At 36.2% G+C, this 16,856-nt stretch overlaps 1 protein-coding gene and 1 long non-coding RNA gene across 6 annotated transcripts in view; one reads left to right on the forward strand and one right to left on the reverse strand.

The window, feature by feature from the left end:
- TMEM117 (transmembrane protein 117) overlaps positions 1-16,856 on the reverse strand; it is a 496,200-nt gene that overhangs the window by 136,265 nt on the left and 343,079 nt on the right. The gene's annotated exons all lie outside the window — the stretch shown is intronic.
- Positions 1,789-14,896, forward strand: LOC144296963 (uncharacterized). The gene is made up of 3 exons (XR_013363926.1): positions 1,789-1,902; positions 12,939-13,053; positions 14,740-14,896. It is a non-coding gene; the product is annotated as an uncharacterized LOC144296963 (long non-coding RNA).

Raw genomic sequence — 16,856 nt, forward strand, 5'->3', positions numbered from 1 at the left:
TTCATGAATATCTTTAATACGTTGTTTAGTAGGCATCTCAACTTAACATTTAATATTTCATTGCTCAAGCTAGAATCTTTGGAAGTCACACCCCTTTTCCCCCTTTCTTTCTCTGATAATCAGCCTATTTGACATAATAATTTGGGTGTTTAATAAATGCCTGTCCAAAGGGGAAACCCTGATGCTCATCGCCATTATCTGCTCCTCTGCCAATTGTCCATTTCTAAATGACATCATCATCTGTCCAGATGCTCAAGGCCCCAAGTTATAAGTCACCTTTGAATCATCTCTCTTACTCCTCCCTGGTTCCCCTTCTGAAGTTGTATTCAATGTACACCTCTCCATCTCTAGGACTACCATTTTGGCCCAAGCCAACATTGTCTTGGCTTACCCAGATCGTTGTTTTTCACATTGCCTTTCTGCAATCTCTTGTACATATTCACTAGAGTAATTACTTTTAAAAATGGGCTACGGGCAGGATAGCCCGGTGGCTTAGTGGTTTAGTGCCACCTTCAGCCCAGGGCGTGATCCTGGAGACCCGGGATTGAGTCCCACGTCGGGCTCCCTGCATGGAGCCTGCTTCTCTCTCTGCCTGTGTCTCTGCCTCTCTCTCTCTCTGTGTCTCTCGTGAACAAATAAATAAATAAAATCTTTTAAAAAAATGGACTACAAGGGTGCCTTGGTGGCTCAGTCAATTAAGCGTCTGCCTTAGGCTCAGGTCATGATCCTGAAAACCCAGGATTGAGCCCTACATTGGACTCTGTTCAGCAGGGAGTCTGCTTCTCCTCTGACCTTCCCCCCCCCCCTCATGCTGTCTCTCTCTTTCAAATAATAAAATATTAAAAAAATAAAAACAGTTTCCTACTACAGTCCTTCCAATGATCCACAAGCCTCCACACCACACCTGACCCCTTAATGCCTCTTGGATTTACTTAATCTCAAATAACCCTCCAATTTGTCTCTTCCTGAAAGCTACACTGGCCTTATTTCTATTCTTGGAACATGTCAAGCTTGTTCCCACCTCAGGGTTTTTACATTAACCATTTCCCCTGCAGGCAATGCTTTCTCCTAGAGCTTCATATGACTGGTTCCTTGTCATTCAGATCTTGAATTAAGTATGCATGGGAATTTCCCTGGCCACACAATTTAAACTGTCCTCTTTGGGTCATCGTGGTGCTTTATGTTCTTTACAGTAAAAATAATCATGGACTTTTTATTTGTTTGCTTTGTTCACTTTTCTTTGTCTTCATCTGTAGAACCTCATCAGAATGTAACTGCAGGTCCTGATGGGAGGCACTTCACCTACTTTTCCTCATATATGTCCAGTTTCTAAAGCAGTGACTAGCACATAACAGGTAATAAATAGTCATTTGTCCAATTAGTCAATAATCCCATCATGTCCAAAACATCAGCAAATTCTGAGTTTTCCTCCTAATATATATGTAGAATCAATCTACATCTTTTCATTTCATCTGTTTTCTCCATAGTCCAAGCCACAAACCTTTCTCTCAAGGGAGCCTCCAATGTCCTCCTAATTGGTCTCCATGCTTCCTTTAGCAGCCAGAGCAATCTTTAAAAAATGTAAATGAAATCATATCATGTATCTGCTTAAAACTGTTCATGGCTTTCCACCTCGATGAAAACAACATGCCAACAGCTAAGTTGCTCCAGCTTCTGACACCGCCATATCACCTCCTCCCTCATACCAACTTCTGGGTTTTATATCTCTACCTAGTCCTACTTGTCAATCGGGTTCTTCAGCTTAAAAATAGTCAGTATTGTGGGAAGACATAGCATAAGAAGTACACAAACATGTACTGGACACCTGCTGTCTGCCAGGAGCTGCTGGGCCTTGGGAATGAAAACCTGAACAGGCTTACTCGCCTTTGAGAAAATCAACATGTAAGTAAACAAACTACATTATGGTGCACTAAAAGCTACAGCAGGAGAGCTGAGTGACGTGAGATCAAATGATGCTGTAACTACTGGCAGAGCTCTGGAAGGTTTCACAGAAGAGGAGATAGGGCTGGAAAAGATCCTCTATAGATTATAAAGCACCTTGGAAATGCAGAGTAGCTAAATTAGTCTTATTGTCCAAATACAGAAGTAAGTATGATATTTGTTTTCAATAAAGTATGCTCCACCTTAACATATGATTAGACAGAAAAAGCTGTTTGAGTAAACTGAATTTCTAGCTAACTTGAAAACCCATTTTGGGGCAGCCCTGGTGGCCCAGCAGTTTAGCCCATCTTTGACCCAGGGTGTGACCCTAGAGACCCGGGATCAAGTCCCATGTCAGGCTCCCTGCATGGAGCCTGCTTCTACCTGTGTCTTTGCCTCTCTCTCTCTCTGTGCCTCTCGTGAATGAATGAATGAATAAATAAATAAATAAAATATTTAAAAAAAAAGAAAAGAAAAAGAAAGCCCATTTTGTTCCGACTTGCAAATATTTCTAAAATCTAATAATACAGTTCTTGTTTTCATGTAAGTGCAAAAGACTAAACATGATTGAATCTTTCTTTCATGACTGCAAATAATAAAATGCCCCAGGGTCATGTTTCTTCAAATCAACTACTGCTGTGACTCTGTAATGCAAATATTGAATATGTGGGAGATTGGGTATAACATGTAAAGAACCAAAGGCAGCAGGTCCTAGAAATTGCCTTTGTAAAATCCACGGTATCAGATTGTTTTTGTATTATTTAACTATTATTATTTTTCTTTTTATTGAATTATAATTGACATATAATATTATATTAGTTTCAGGTATACAACATAGTGATTTGATACTTTTATACATTGTGAAATGATCATCATAATAGGTCTAGTTACCATCTGTCACCATAAAAAGCTATTACAATATTATTGAATATATCCCTTATGCTATGCATTTCATCCCCAATACTTATTTATTTTATAACTAGAAGTTTGTACTTCTTAATCCCCTTTATCTATTTTGCCCATCCCTCCACTCCCCTGACCTCTAGCAACCACCCAGCTGTTCTCTGTATTATGAACCTGTTTCTGTTTTGTTTGCTCATTTGTGTTTTTTTTCTAGATTCTACATATAAGTGAAATGACATGGCATTTGTCTTTCTCTGACTTATTTCACTTCACTTCACTTATTTCACCCCAAGATCCAACCATGTCATTGCAAATGGCAAGATTTCATTCTTTTTTATGGCTGAGTAATATTCCATTACACACACACCCACATTATCTTTATCCATTCATCTATTAATAGACACTTAGGTTGCTTCCATAACCTTGATTATTGTAAATAATGCTTCATTGATAATAGGGGTACATACATCTTTTCAAATTACTGTTTTTGTATTCTTTGGATAAAGTCCCAGAAGTGAAATTGTTGGATCATATGTTACTTCTATTTTTAATATTTTGAGGAACCCCCATAGTATTTTCCATAATGGCTGCACCAAGTTACATACCCACCAACAGTGCACAAGTGTTCCCTCTTCTCCTAATCACATTTATTATTTCTCATCTTTTTAATAAAAGCCATTCTGGCGGGTGTGAGGTGGCATCTTATTGTGGTTCTGATTTGCATTTCCCTGATAACTAATGATGTTGACTATCTTCATGTAACTGTTGGCCATCTATCTGTATGTCTTCTTTGGAAAAATATCTATTCAGGTCCTATGCCCATTTCTTAATTGTTTTTTTTTTAATTGAATTGTATGAGTTCTTTATATAATTTAAATACCAATCCCTTATTGGATATATCATTTGCAAGAATTTTCTCTCATTCAGTAGGTTGCCTTTTCATTTTGTTGATGGTTTTTTTCATTGTGTAAAAGCTTTTTAGTTTGGTATAGTCCCATGTGTATATTTTTGCTTTTGTTACTCTTGCCTGAGGAGACATGAAGACCTATCCAAAAAGAGTATTACTAAGAATAATGTCAAAGATAACTCTTTATTATTAAAAAAAAAAAAACATTAATTGGCGATTGAGATTAGTTGCAATGATTTTTGTTATATTTATATTATATAAGTATATTCATTTCCTAGAGCTGCCATAACAAAATACCATAGAGTGGGTGGTTTAAAAAACAAAAAAATTATTTTCTCTTAAATCTGGAAGCTAAAAGTCCAAGGTCAAGGTGTTGGCAGAGTTGATTTCTTCTAAGGCCTCCCTCCTTTGTCTTCTCTCTGGGTCTTCACATGGCTTTCCCTCTGTATGTGTCTGTGTCTTAATTTCTTCTTCTAATTAGGATATCAGTCATATTGGATTATGTCCCACACTAATAACCTCAATTTAATTTAATTACCTCATTAATGACCCTATGTCCAAATTCATTCACATTCTGAGGTACTAGGGGTTCAGAAATTCAATATATGAAGTTTGGGAGAATATAGTCAGCTCCTAACAACATGTATATGATATTTGTATTATATTTATATACTTATCATATATTATAAATAATACACATAAATATTGCTCTATCAATATATGTATATGATTATATAATCATTATAATATATAATAAATAAATATATACATAGAGCGATATATATAGAGAGAGATCAATATATAACTTTAGGTAATTGGGGTAGTTCCCCCAAAGGATAAAAACCTTTGTGTACTAAAAACCTCCTGTGTGCAGGAGGCCACATTGGGGTTTTTTTGTATTTTTTTCAAATTCTTTCAATAAGCATTTGGAGTGCTAGGTAAATGTAGAATCTTTAAACAGTATGATGAGGTAAAACAGACATATGTATGGGTGTATGGGTGTTTAAAACTGTTTTTACAACATTAGTCAGGAAAACCTGGGTTTCTTTCTGTATATAATAGCTCATTGGGTTTAATAAAAGTTAGGTGTGATAATATATTTAAAGCAGCAATTTTAGTAGAGAGTCTCAGAGATGTTAGTACCCTTCCTCTTTCCCTCAAACCAGTCTCGTAACTTTAACTCACTGTGGGTACAATTTTATTGAAGAACATTCCTATAATGCTGATAAAGATAGCTTAAGTGGAGTCTTCTACAGCTAGGACAGATTTACAGCAAGCAATGATACTCAGTGTCCAATCCATTAACCTCAAAGACCTGTGGTTAGCACTAAGATATTTTGCATAGAAAAATTATACTGTGGTAAAGTCAGCAAAGAAGGTATATATATATACACACACACACACTAAAATTGCTTTAACGGAAACAATTAATGAAGTGTGCATATAATGTAGATGCAAAATTAGGATCTAAAGATGATATGATATGATATGACATGATATGATATATCCATATCAATATCATCTTAGCATCTTATGACAAAAGGGAAAAAAATCAGCACATTTATTCACAGGGAATAGAAAAACCACATTAAATTGTCTTTGATAGTTTCAACCTTGGCAACACTTTGTTCTTTTAATTCCAGCAACTCTATCACTGCACTATTTTTGCAATGCAACTAGGGTAATTCAAATGTATGCCAAGTACATATTAATGCAATTTCATGGCAGGTTTTTGGTCTGTCATTTATTTCCTCTCGGTGATACTCAAATTTCATTTCATTAAGTACTAAGTTACTTCATGGTATATTACAAAAGAATCCCAGCCAGCTATATTTTTGAAGTGTGAGGGGAAACCTAAAAGTGGTGTGTTCTTTCTCATTTTGATGAAACATAGAGTATTTTCTTTGACATATAGTCTTTGTTCCCTTCCCTACCCCAAAGTTACCACTCCACAAAAAGACACTGAAAATCCTATACTGACAAAAGACAGCATGTAGTGATTCTACCTTACAAAGTTAAAAATATGAATAAATCATGCATATCTGGGAGCACCGAGCTCAGCATTCCCATTCTGATGAACATAGGAGAAATTGTTAGCTTGCTAGGATAGGTGGCTGCTCTGCTTCAAGCTTCCAGAAGACAGCTTTGGGAGATGTGATAAGAGGAGGGCTGAGAAAGACAGAAATGAAGTGGGCCTGGGGAGAACAAAGCTAAAGTGATTTTTTGAAATTCTCCATTTGCCCTACAATGACAGCTGCAGTCATTGATTTATCATAGCAAATTGCATTGCCTCTGGCATGGTTTGGTTACTAAAAGAATATTTAGAGGCAAAACTAGCTTCACAGAAAAAAGAACTGGGGAATCACGATTATTTGGTAGAGTTTCATAGACAAAAATGAAGCCCCCAGTCACTTCCAAGTCCTACTTCCCATGCCCTCAAACACTTGAAATTTTGCCAAAGGTAATTTCCTTTCAGATTAAGGCTTTGTTAAACAATATATAGTTAAAATAATCGTTATTCATTCCTGGCTCCCTTTGTACTGGACTTGGTATAGATGAAGGCGGTAGAGAAGGGATGTCAATGAATATGCAGATCTAAGGTAGATGGAACAAAATAAAAGAATTTAAAATATTTGTACTTTTGTGGATTCTCAGGCAGATTGACAATGACTGAAATCTATAGTGTAAGACTGGCAGAGAGGTATAGATAAAAGTGGTCTTACATGGATCAATAATGAAAGTGTCATGAACCAAGAATTATGAATCATTCAATATGTTTGTATGTGCATGCATGTGTGAGTATATGTGGGGGGGCTTACGTGCTATTGACTGTGCATGTGTGTGTGTACAAGAAAGTCAAGGCAGAAGCAGGTAAACATGGAATAATGATGAAGTTTTCCTTGAGTAAGAAGGAAAGGTTTAAGGGTTAGGGGATGCGGGAGGGAACATTCACCAAAAAAAGATGAATGAACACCAAGATTTAAAATAGTACAAAGTAAGATTTGGGGGAGTTGTGCTGACAGCTAGAGTGATGGGATCACATCTCAGGAAGTTCTCATCTGAAAGGACCCAGCCAACTGGCAAGATGAAGCAGACAATCAATTCAAGAGGACAGTGGTAACATGTAGAAATGGCCAGATAAATATGAAGTCATTCAAGCACATCATGGCTTCTCTGCCTCTATTGCAAGGGAGATGGCAGTTCTTTCTACAAAAGAATATCACAGCTTTAGGGCATTTGTAGAGGATTGTGGCTAGATTCAAGAGATTAAACCAGATCCAGATACCTCCTGGAGAGGACAGCACAGGGCTGGAATCAAGAAAAAGGCCTGTTGAGGCTTGAGCAGAGGAAGGGGGAAAGGCAAATGAAACTCATAATCAAAATAGGACTTAAAAGGTCAGACAGGATTAATTGCACCTCCGGCATCGTTCTCCCCCAATAAGGCTGAACCAACAACTCCACGTGAAAATCAGCAAAGATAGAGTTTCCTCTCTTCCATGATTATCAAGAAAGTCAAGAGGATGCGTGCCGGATGAAGATCTGAGAAACCAAACATGAACCCAAAACAGACAGTCTTAACTTAAAAAGATTAACTCCTCCAAAATTGACCATTTAGACTCAACGCCTCAGAGGCCTCATTTAAAATTTGGTGATGGTCTCCCACACCTCCAAATCCTAGTAGCTAAAAGTAGGTTAAGGAAGAAATGATCAGTTACAGATCACAGTATGTTCCAACTTTTTTGCATGTCTGCTATATGTGTGTGTGTCTTTGAATGTACATAATACATATGTAACATACAAATATGTTATATAACTATATATAAAAATATTTGAGATACCACTACACTGAGATAAGAATGGGTATCAGTATAAGACAGGAAATCCATAGTTAGAATGTTATTATAAGGCTAGAACACTGGCCATAAAAAGAATGAGTTGCTGTAGCTTTGAGGCCTATCTGGAAGCAAGCAACAACAAAATCTCCTCCTATATAAGTAACTGAAGTTTACGGAACAATTTGGGAGAAAGAAACTGATTCGAATAGATGGCTTTCTCTTCTCTCTTTCCAATGTAGGGAGAATATAGCAGCTCATAAATTGAACCCAAGTAGATATAAAATAGTTATATAATGATAGCATTTTAGAGATGTATGGGGTCTTAATCTATACACTATCCACATGACTTATCACTGATGGTGTTAAGCTTGAACACACAGCTGGGATGACGTTTGCAAGATTTCTCTACTACAGGGTTACTTTTTTTTTGCCTTTTTCCATACTATTGTATTACTTCCTATTCTTTGGAAGCAAGTCACAAAATTAGCCCATATTCCTGCCCCCCCCCCAAGAATGAGGATTTAAGGGATTGAGCTTCATCATCCTGAAGGGAAGGGTATCTATGTAAATTACTTAGAATTCTACACAGGAGCTTTCTCTCTTCTTGTCTATTTATTCAGTCATTTACTTAATCAATGTGCCCTGATGGATATTTATGTGATACTGTGAATTATAATCAAGTACTATTTCATTTATTTTGTTGTTGATCAAGTTGTTCTAACTTTGACCACTGGGAGCTCTTTCAAGTTGACCGTTGAGTGACATGCTGCCATCAGTTGGTTTCTGAATACTTCTTTACTTTCTGGTATAACAACATATCCCAGGATCATTTTACCTATCCTCTGCCCCAGACCTAGAATCAGTTATTTGTTCCAGGTGCCCTGGGTCCTTTCATTGAAGAAACCAAGATTTGGGTACGCATTACCACACTGTCATTCTGTCTAAGCCTTCTCAGTACACAACACTATGAAATACATGTCTGTATTCTAACCTATATATGTGATATGGAAATTATTTAAGTATTCATTTGCCTCTATAGTAGGCTAAACATGAGTTGATGTTGTTTCTGACTCTAATGTAGTACCACATTGTTCATTGTAGCCAGCCCCACTTCCCTGGTTATCTGTATCTTCCCTTTCCACAGTGGGAAATCTGGCTTCTTACCACCCACCATTCATTTATTTATTGATCAATACCAGGATATATATATATGTAAGGCAGGCTCAGAACTGCTACTCATATCCTCATGAGAAATAACTTTACCAACTATAATACAGCTGTTTATGTCTCGCTCCCTTAGCCTTTAGTTTTTCAGTTTCCAGTCAAAACACTGTTTCCCAAAGTTACTTAGATCAGCGTATTTTTTCCTCCATGTCTCATATCATTAAATATCCTGCCAAAGCACAGCTCCTAATGCCTGGATAGTGTTCCATAAAATCAGCATGCTCAAACTCACATTTCCTAAGGATGTAAATTTGAGTTGCTTTATTCATTATTCTGAGCAATTCATGCCTTGTCCAAATACATAGATAACCTTAGACAAGAAGATAGTCTATCCAGAATCACAGAATTTTAGAAGGCAAAAAACTTTAGGTATCACCTAGTCTATTCTTACAATCCATGTTGGAATATTCTCTCTCTGATAATATTTTCTGCAGGAACATCGAACTCACTGCTTTCCCAGGAGTACAGTCCTTCTTTGACTAACTGTAATATTTAATATCTTTTCACTTCTAGTGTCCCCAGGCAAAATGCTGGGGTTTTGTTGTGGTTGTTGGTGCCAGCATTTAGGATGTTAACTGTAATCTTTATTTTCAACCTTGCAAATATGCTTTAAAGAAATCAAGTCCTTGAAACTTCTGAAGATAAAACAAGAAAAATAGCAATTGGCTTTTCATATGAGAACTTAAGTGAAGGTTCTGTTAATACATCATGCTTTATTGGCATATTAAACTATATACTGTACATCTTTTTCTTGCCTAATTCCTGTAATTGAGAGAAAATGATATACAATTACATCAATTTAAACTACCCAGAATGTTCTGATTATTACTATTGGCTTACAAGAGCTGTTATCTCAACATATCCAATCATCAGCAAATTCTTTTAGTTCGAATTATATTGATTTTTTTAAAAAAGAATATAGGGAGGCAATGTGATATAGTAAAAAGAATATTAAACCAGGAGCCAACAGCCTTGAGTACTCATTGCCATAGAGGCATTAATTAATTTTGTGATCTTGGGTAGGTCACTGAACTGATTTTGTTCCAATTTCTTTGTCAATAACATAAGGATATTAGAACATAAGTAGGTATACTGAAAGGATTCTTGCATTTTATGTCTTTCTTTAGTCAACCCAAACCCACTTGCAAGGAGAGAAAAGGATTATAGTAAATACATATGTGAAAAATGAAACTAATCATTGTTAAATGTTATTAAATGTGTTAAAATCTTGGAATAAATGAGGTCATTCTGTGCAGTATGACGCAGGCTCTGAAATCAGCCTGGCTGCCCTCGAATTCCAGCTTTGTTGTTCACAGATATGCAACCTCTTTCAATTATAGGCTTTCACCTTTAAAACACAGATAATAATGATTATGTTAGTGGTGTGAATGAAATAAAACAATGACTCTGAAGGGTCCGGTCCTGGGCACACACAAAGCACTCAATAAATGATAGTCATTTTGGAACAGAATTATAAGGCTATTTCAATAGTGAGGCAATGCCTGGGAAGGTAATATGGCTGAGAATCCCAGAGAAATGACTCAAAGCTAGTGCTCATTCTTACATGTAGGTTTGGGCTCCCATATTGTCCATATCTAATACGTTAGGAGAGTAATAGGGACTTGGAGGGTGGGATCAATCCTGGATTGATCACCATCATGTGTCAGTAATTCAGACCTATCCTGGAAAGGTAATTGTAGCCTTGTATCAGACTGATTCACAAAGGACTCCGTTATAAGCAGAAATAAGGTAGGCTGAACCACAAAGAAACAGGCAGAGTAGCAAACAGAAAAAGGCAAAAAGTGCCTGAAATTGTTCAGATGCTTGATGTGTGGAGATATCAGAATATCACATACCTGTATATAGAATATCAGTGTGTGTTAATGACATTTATGCATTCTTAAAACATTTCTTTTTGTTCTTTTTTAATGGTTAGTGCTGGTTTCCTGGAAAAGTTTGTATTCTATGAATTTTGATAAAGAGAAACAAAGAACATGTTTCCTATCATGTCTGGCCAAAGTTGGGGTGATGGCAGCAGTGATACAAGTAAGACCTCAACAGGAGGGTGAACCCTGAAAGGACAAAATGGGGGCTACTCATACAGATAAACCCTCCCCACCAGGAGCAACTTTCTACTTTAAAAAAAGGAGGAGTTGAGGAGGTTGTTCTACAGTTCTAGTTTTATTTACCAAGAAAGACTACTTATTTATTCTGGCATCAGCAATTGAACAAAATTTTGGTAAATATCTAGTAAGTCCTGGGAATACTTAGGAAAACAAAAGACCATCTCTTCCCTCAACTCATCATAGAAAATATGGTAAGAAAACCTTTAAAATGCAGACTTTGATGGCAAGGTTGGGAATAAAAGCCTAACCTGTTAATTTCTGTTTCTCATTGGAGATTAGAGAACTTTAAGTATCTTTGACTCTCTCCATTATTGGTGAATTCTATTGGGCCAACACTATCATTTGTTGACTTCTGCGTATGGAGCCTAGTTATAATCAATAGGCTTTGGGCAGTTCCTGAAAAGCAGTGTTACCTTTTTAGGTAAGTTCTAATGTGTAACCCCCCTGGCTCAGAACCCCAGTGCCACTAAGCCCTGTGGGCATTTCCTGCTCTGAAATTCAGCCCTGTGACAAGATTTTGAATTTCAAGAAAAAGGTTTTCTTGTTGCCAGGCCCTGGGAATAACAAACTGCTTGAATCTTCCTGTAAGAGTACTCTTGCTGCTTCTTGCTGGACCTTCTGTCAGCTGAGGGTTCTGGTTCTGCTTCTCTGTACTTCTTGATCTCTCCTTCCTTCAAGGGCCTAATTAAATCCAACTTTCTCCATGAATACTTCCATGACTATCCTAATTCTCTTTGGTAATGTTCCATTTCCAAATGGAACTCATGGTCAGTGGGAGACAATCTAATCTTTGTTCATGAATGATGCATCCCAAGTTATCTGACATTCATCGTATTTCTGTGCTTTGATTTGCCCAAATCATTTGCATGGTTCTTGGGAGCTGAGACCTTGATACATGTTTACTCCATCCTCTGCAATTCTCGCCCAATGGAGTCTATTTTTGGAGCTTATTGTATGCTGGTTTAAAGTATTTCTGATTCTGAACTACATAAAACAAATAGAAGGACAGATTTAAAGAACATTGGCAGAGAGCAACATTTACTTTTTAAAAGTTCAGAGCCAAATTGAAAATGTGTTATGCTAAGAATATCTTCAGTTCCTAAATGCCTGTATAATAAGAAAATATTCATACTATCTGATGTGCTAAGTCTCATCAAATCTTGGAAGTGTTTTAATAAATCTTCATCATTGAATGGAAATTGTTTATTTCAGTACCTGTAAAAGACTACACACCTAAAAAATACCTTCATGAAAGATAAGTTTTCTGTTCTAGATTAAAGAAGCCTCACAATGAAACACATACATGTATCTGTACTGAGTACTAAGTCGGATGACATAAAAATATTTTTGACTTTATTATTTGTCCTTTTTGTTATTTGTCCTATAAAGAGCATTTGAGACAACTGACAAGCTTTGAATATGTCCTGTAAATTAAAGTATTATAGCAATCTTAGTCTTCTGATTTTGACAAGACTGTGGCCATGTGAGAAAATGCCCATGTAAAAAAAAATTAAAACAAAACAAAACAAAAAATAATAAATAAATAAATAAAAAATGCCCATGTTTTAGAAAATACAACAAAGTATTGATTCTTCCCTAAAAGGAAAGAGTTTTAGGGAATTCAATGAAATATTTACTCTTTCCTAAAAGAAAGGCATTGTCTCACATAACTGTAGTCCAATTATCAAAATCAGGAGATTAATATGGATATACTATACGCTCTCTACAGTCAATGAGAGACAAAGAATGACAAAGCAAATGTTTTGAAAATTTGTCAGTTGGGGAACATATATAAAAGGTATACAGAAATTCTTTGCACTGTTCTTACAATTTTTTTGTAAGTTGGAAACATTTCAAAATAAAATATTAGATTTGTAGTTCAAATCTAAAATATTTAAAGTCTTATTTTTGCTGGATGGGCTGTCTTAGGCTGTTTGGGCTGCTATAATAAAATACCACAGACTGAGTAGCTTATAAATAACAGAATTTTATATCTCTTAGTTCTAGTGTCTGGGAAATCCAAGATCAAGACACCAGCAGATTCGGTATCTGGTGAGAGCCTGCCTTCTGGTTCACTGCCAGCTATCTTCTTGCTGTGTCCTCACCTGGTAGAAGGGTAAGGGAGCTCTCCAGTGCCTCTTCTATAAGAGTACTAATATGGGGGCTCGACTTTCATGACTAATCACCTCTCAAAGGCAGCTCCTCCAAATACTATCACAATGGGATTAGATTTTAACATACGAATTTTGGACAGACACATTCAGTCCATAGTATATATTTTTTGTAACATGTCTCTTACCTATAAATTCCTATTTTACCTTTGAGCCCTGTGTTCCGTATTTTGACATGTGGCTTAGGAAAGACAAGAGTCATTCTAACTCTAAATAAACACTATCCATAGACTAGTATTAATTGAAAATTTTGTTCCAGTACTATGTTGAATAAAAGTGGTGAGAGTGGACGTCTTATTTTATTCCTGACCTGAGAGGAAAAGCTCTCAGTTTTTCACCATTCAGTATGTTGTTAACTGTGGGCTTTTTTTTTTTTAATATATGGCTTTTATTATGTTGAGGTTATGTTCCCTGCTAAACCTGTTTGTTGAGTGTTTTTATCGTGACTAGATGTTTCAGTTTGCCAAATGCTTTTTCTGCATTTGTTGAGATGATCGTATGTTTTTCACCCTTTCTTTTGTTGATGTGATATATCACATTGATGGCTTTGCAAATATTGAACCACCTTTGCATTCCAGGAATAAATCCCACTTGATTGTGGTGAATGATTTTTAAATGTATTGTTGGATTCAGTTTGCTATGTAGTTTTGATTTGTATCTCCCTGATGATAAGTGATCTTGAGCATCTTTTTATGTGTCTGTTGGCCATCTGGATGCCTTCTTTGGAAAAACGTCTATTCACGTCTTCTGCCCATTTTTAAAACTGGATTATTTGCTTTTTCAGTGCTGAGTTTTATAAGTTCTTTACATATTTTGGGCACAACAAACATCAAAGCATTTCAACCTTCAATACAATTGATGCATCCATTGGTTCCTCCAGAGAGCCAGTGCACAAGGGATTCTGAGCAGCAGGGCAGTAAAAGGAGAGGGCAAATGTAGGAACAGGATGTTCTGAAAATAAGAGCTGGCATTATGGAATCAGCATTGCTGGTGGAATTGACAGTGGATCAGGGTACCAACAGCAGTAGTGGTCTGGTCCCTGAAAAAAATCACACATTGATGAGAACTGTAATAAGCCTCAACTTGTCTTGGATGAACCCTCTCCTGCAGTCTTCACCTTCCTTAACTTTGATCAATGACTCACAAAATAAACAATGATTCACTTCCACTTGATACTGGTGACAGAGTTGCCCTGCAGAGAACACTGGAGTATTAGTTACCAGAAATTTTGGTTTGAAAACCAATCAGTTGTGAGTTTCCAACAGTGACTAATGTAACACAAAATTAAGTTCGTGGGTCGCCAATCTCTGAACCAGATGTGAGCTACAGTGAAGCATGGGTACTAGACAACAAGCAGTACTTTGGTGATACTGAGACTTTGTTGTTCCTCAGTCATTCTGAAAAAATAAACTGTTAGCCAATTATGATTGGAGTGACTTAAGTAAAGAATGACAGCTATTCTGATATAATTGTCAAATGAATAAAAATTTTTAATTCTAATAGGTAGGTTTTGACCAAAGCACACACACAAACCGTTTTTAAAGGAGGATTTTATGCCAGTAAAATATATTATGGTAGCAGCATTTTATTCTGAGATATTTACATTGTGGCCTCTTTGTAAATATCTGCAGGGTGAACACAAATACTTCAAAGTATTCCACCAATGGTTCCTGGAAGATGTGGGGAAACAAGAATGAAGATGTCCAGGTTTTCTAACAGGTGAAGTTGTAGGATAAATGGAGTTTTGTTACTATAAAAGACTTGCATTTTTTAGTCTACTAGAGATGGGGGGGGGTGGCATGAATCATGAGGAAAAAAAATGGATTTTTTTGACCCCAGAGATTCTCTGGGGTCAAGTCACTATACTTGGTTAAATGCTGCGTTCTCTCTTCTAGAATTCTAGAATTTATTGTTTCCAGTTTAATTTCATGCATTTATACTATTATATGCAAACCCAAGGGATTTTTGAAACATGACCTATACTTTAGAAACTTAGTAAGTATGACTTAGTCGTTATAGCTCAGGGGAGTACTCCATTCAACCAGCAGATTTAAGAATAAAGAGGAATCACTGTTCTACCAATTCTTGTTATACAGAAAAACTATGTGGTATTTCTAAGCCTTTATTGAAGGGCATTTTTCTTTCAAAAATTCATAAATCCAAAGATTATCCTTACACTCAATGTTGCTATTTCAGTTCTTAGCAAATAGAATAAAGACCTATAATAGAGAGGTACTATTGAGCAATTTAAGACCACCTTATTTAATTCTTTTTCCTTAAACTTCCCTTACCTTTAAGAAATTAGGGGAAAAAATCCTAAGATAAAAACTTCTATGGTCAGTTGGGGCTGGTATTGCATTACTGCAGTTGTACAGTTCATGGTATTTTAATGGACTTTCTAGTTGTAGGGGATGTATGTAATTTGGAACCAAAAGGATTTTTTAAAGTAATGAAAATAATATTTCTAAAAATTTTTCAGAAAAAAATAACTCATAAGCATTATATATTTTCTTGTAAAGCACCAACTGACCATAAAATATCTTTAATTATCATTTTATCATTTTAATGAAGTCTTTTATCTGAAGAATTTTTCAGGAATATTGTCCAGTATGCTAGATTTGAAGGTCCTCACCAAAGTAATTAATTTAACAAGAATGTACTTAATGCTTGCTGTGCCTCAGGTACTGTGCTAAGTCCTAGGGAAACAGTAAGTAAGATGTTATTCCTGCTCTCAAGAACTGTGATATCTACAAAGAACTTATCAAACTCAACACCCAAAAAACAAAGAATCCAGTCAAGAAATGGGCAGAAGACATGAAGAGATATTTCTCCAAAGAAGATATACAAATGGCTAACAGACACATGAAAAAATATTCAACTTCACTTGGCATCAGTAAAAAACAAATCAAAACCACAATGAGACACCACCTCATACAGGTCAGAATTTCTAAAATTAACAGGAAAAAGCAGATGTTGATGTGAAAGCAGAGAAAGAGGAACCCTCTTACACTGTTGGTGAGAATGTAAACTGATGCAGCCACTCTGGAAAACATTATGGGGTTCTTCAAAAAGTTAAAAATAGAACCACCCTAGGACCAGGAAGTGCACTACTCAATATTTATTCAAAGGATACAAAAACAGTGATTCAAAAGGGTACATCCATCCCAATGTTTAGTTTATAGCAGCAATGTCCACAATAGCCAAAACATGGAAAGAACCCAGATGTCCATCAATAGATGAATGTGTGTGTGTGTGTGTGTGTGTGTGTATGTATACACACTGGAATATTACTTGGCCATCAAAAAGAATGAACTCTGGCCATTTGCAATGACGTGGATAGAACTGGAGGGTATTATGCTAAGTGAAATAAGTCAGTCAGAGAAAGACAAATGCCATATGATTTCCCTCATATGTGGAATTCAAGAAACAAAACAGATGAGCATAGGGGAAGGGAAGTAAAAATAAAACAAGATAAAAACAGAGAGGGAGACAAACCATAAGAGACTCTTAACTCTAGGGAACAAAATGAGAGTTTCTGGAGGGGATAACTGAGAATGAGCATTAACGAGGGCACTTGATGTATTGAGCAGTGGGTGTTGTATGCAACTGATGAAACACTAAATTCTATCCCTGAAATTAATAATACACTGTATTTTAGCTAAATTGCATTTAAATGCAAAATTTTAAAAAAGAACTGTGATATAGGCAGAAATATGTATGAAATATATGTTGGCAGAAATATGTTAAT

The sequence above is a fragment of the Canis aureus genome, chromosome 25 (genome assembly GCF_053574225.1).
Source record: "Canis aureus isolate CA01 chromosome 25, VMU_Caureus_v.1.0, whole genome shotgun sequence".
In the NCBI taxonomy this organism is placed as follows: domain Eukaryota; kingdom Metazoa; phylum Chordata; class Mammalia; order Carnivora; family Canidae; genus Canis; species Canis aureus.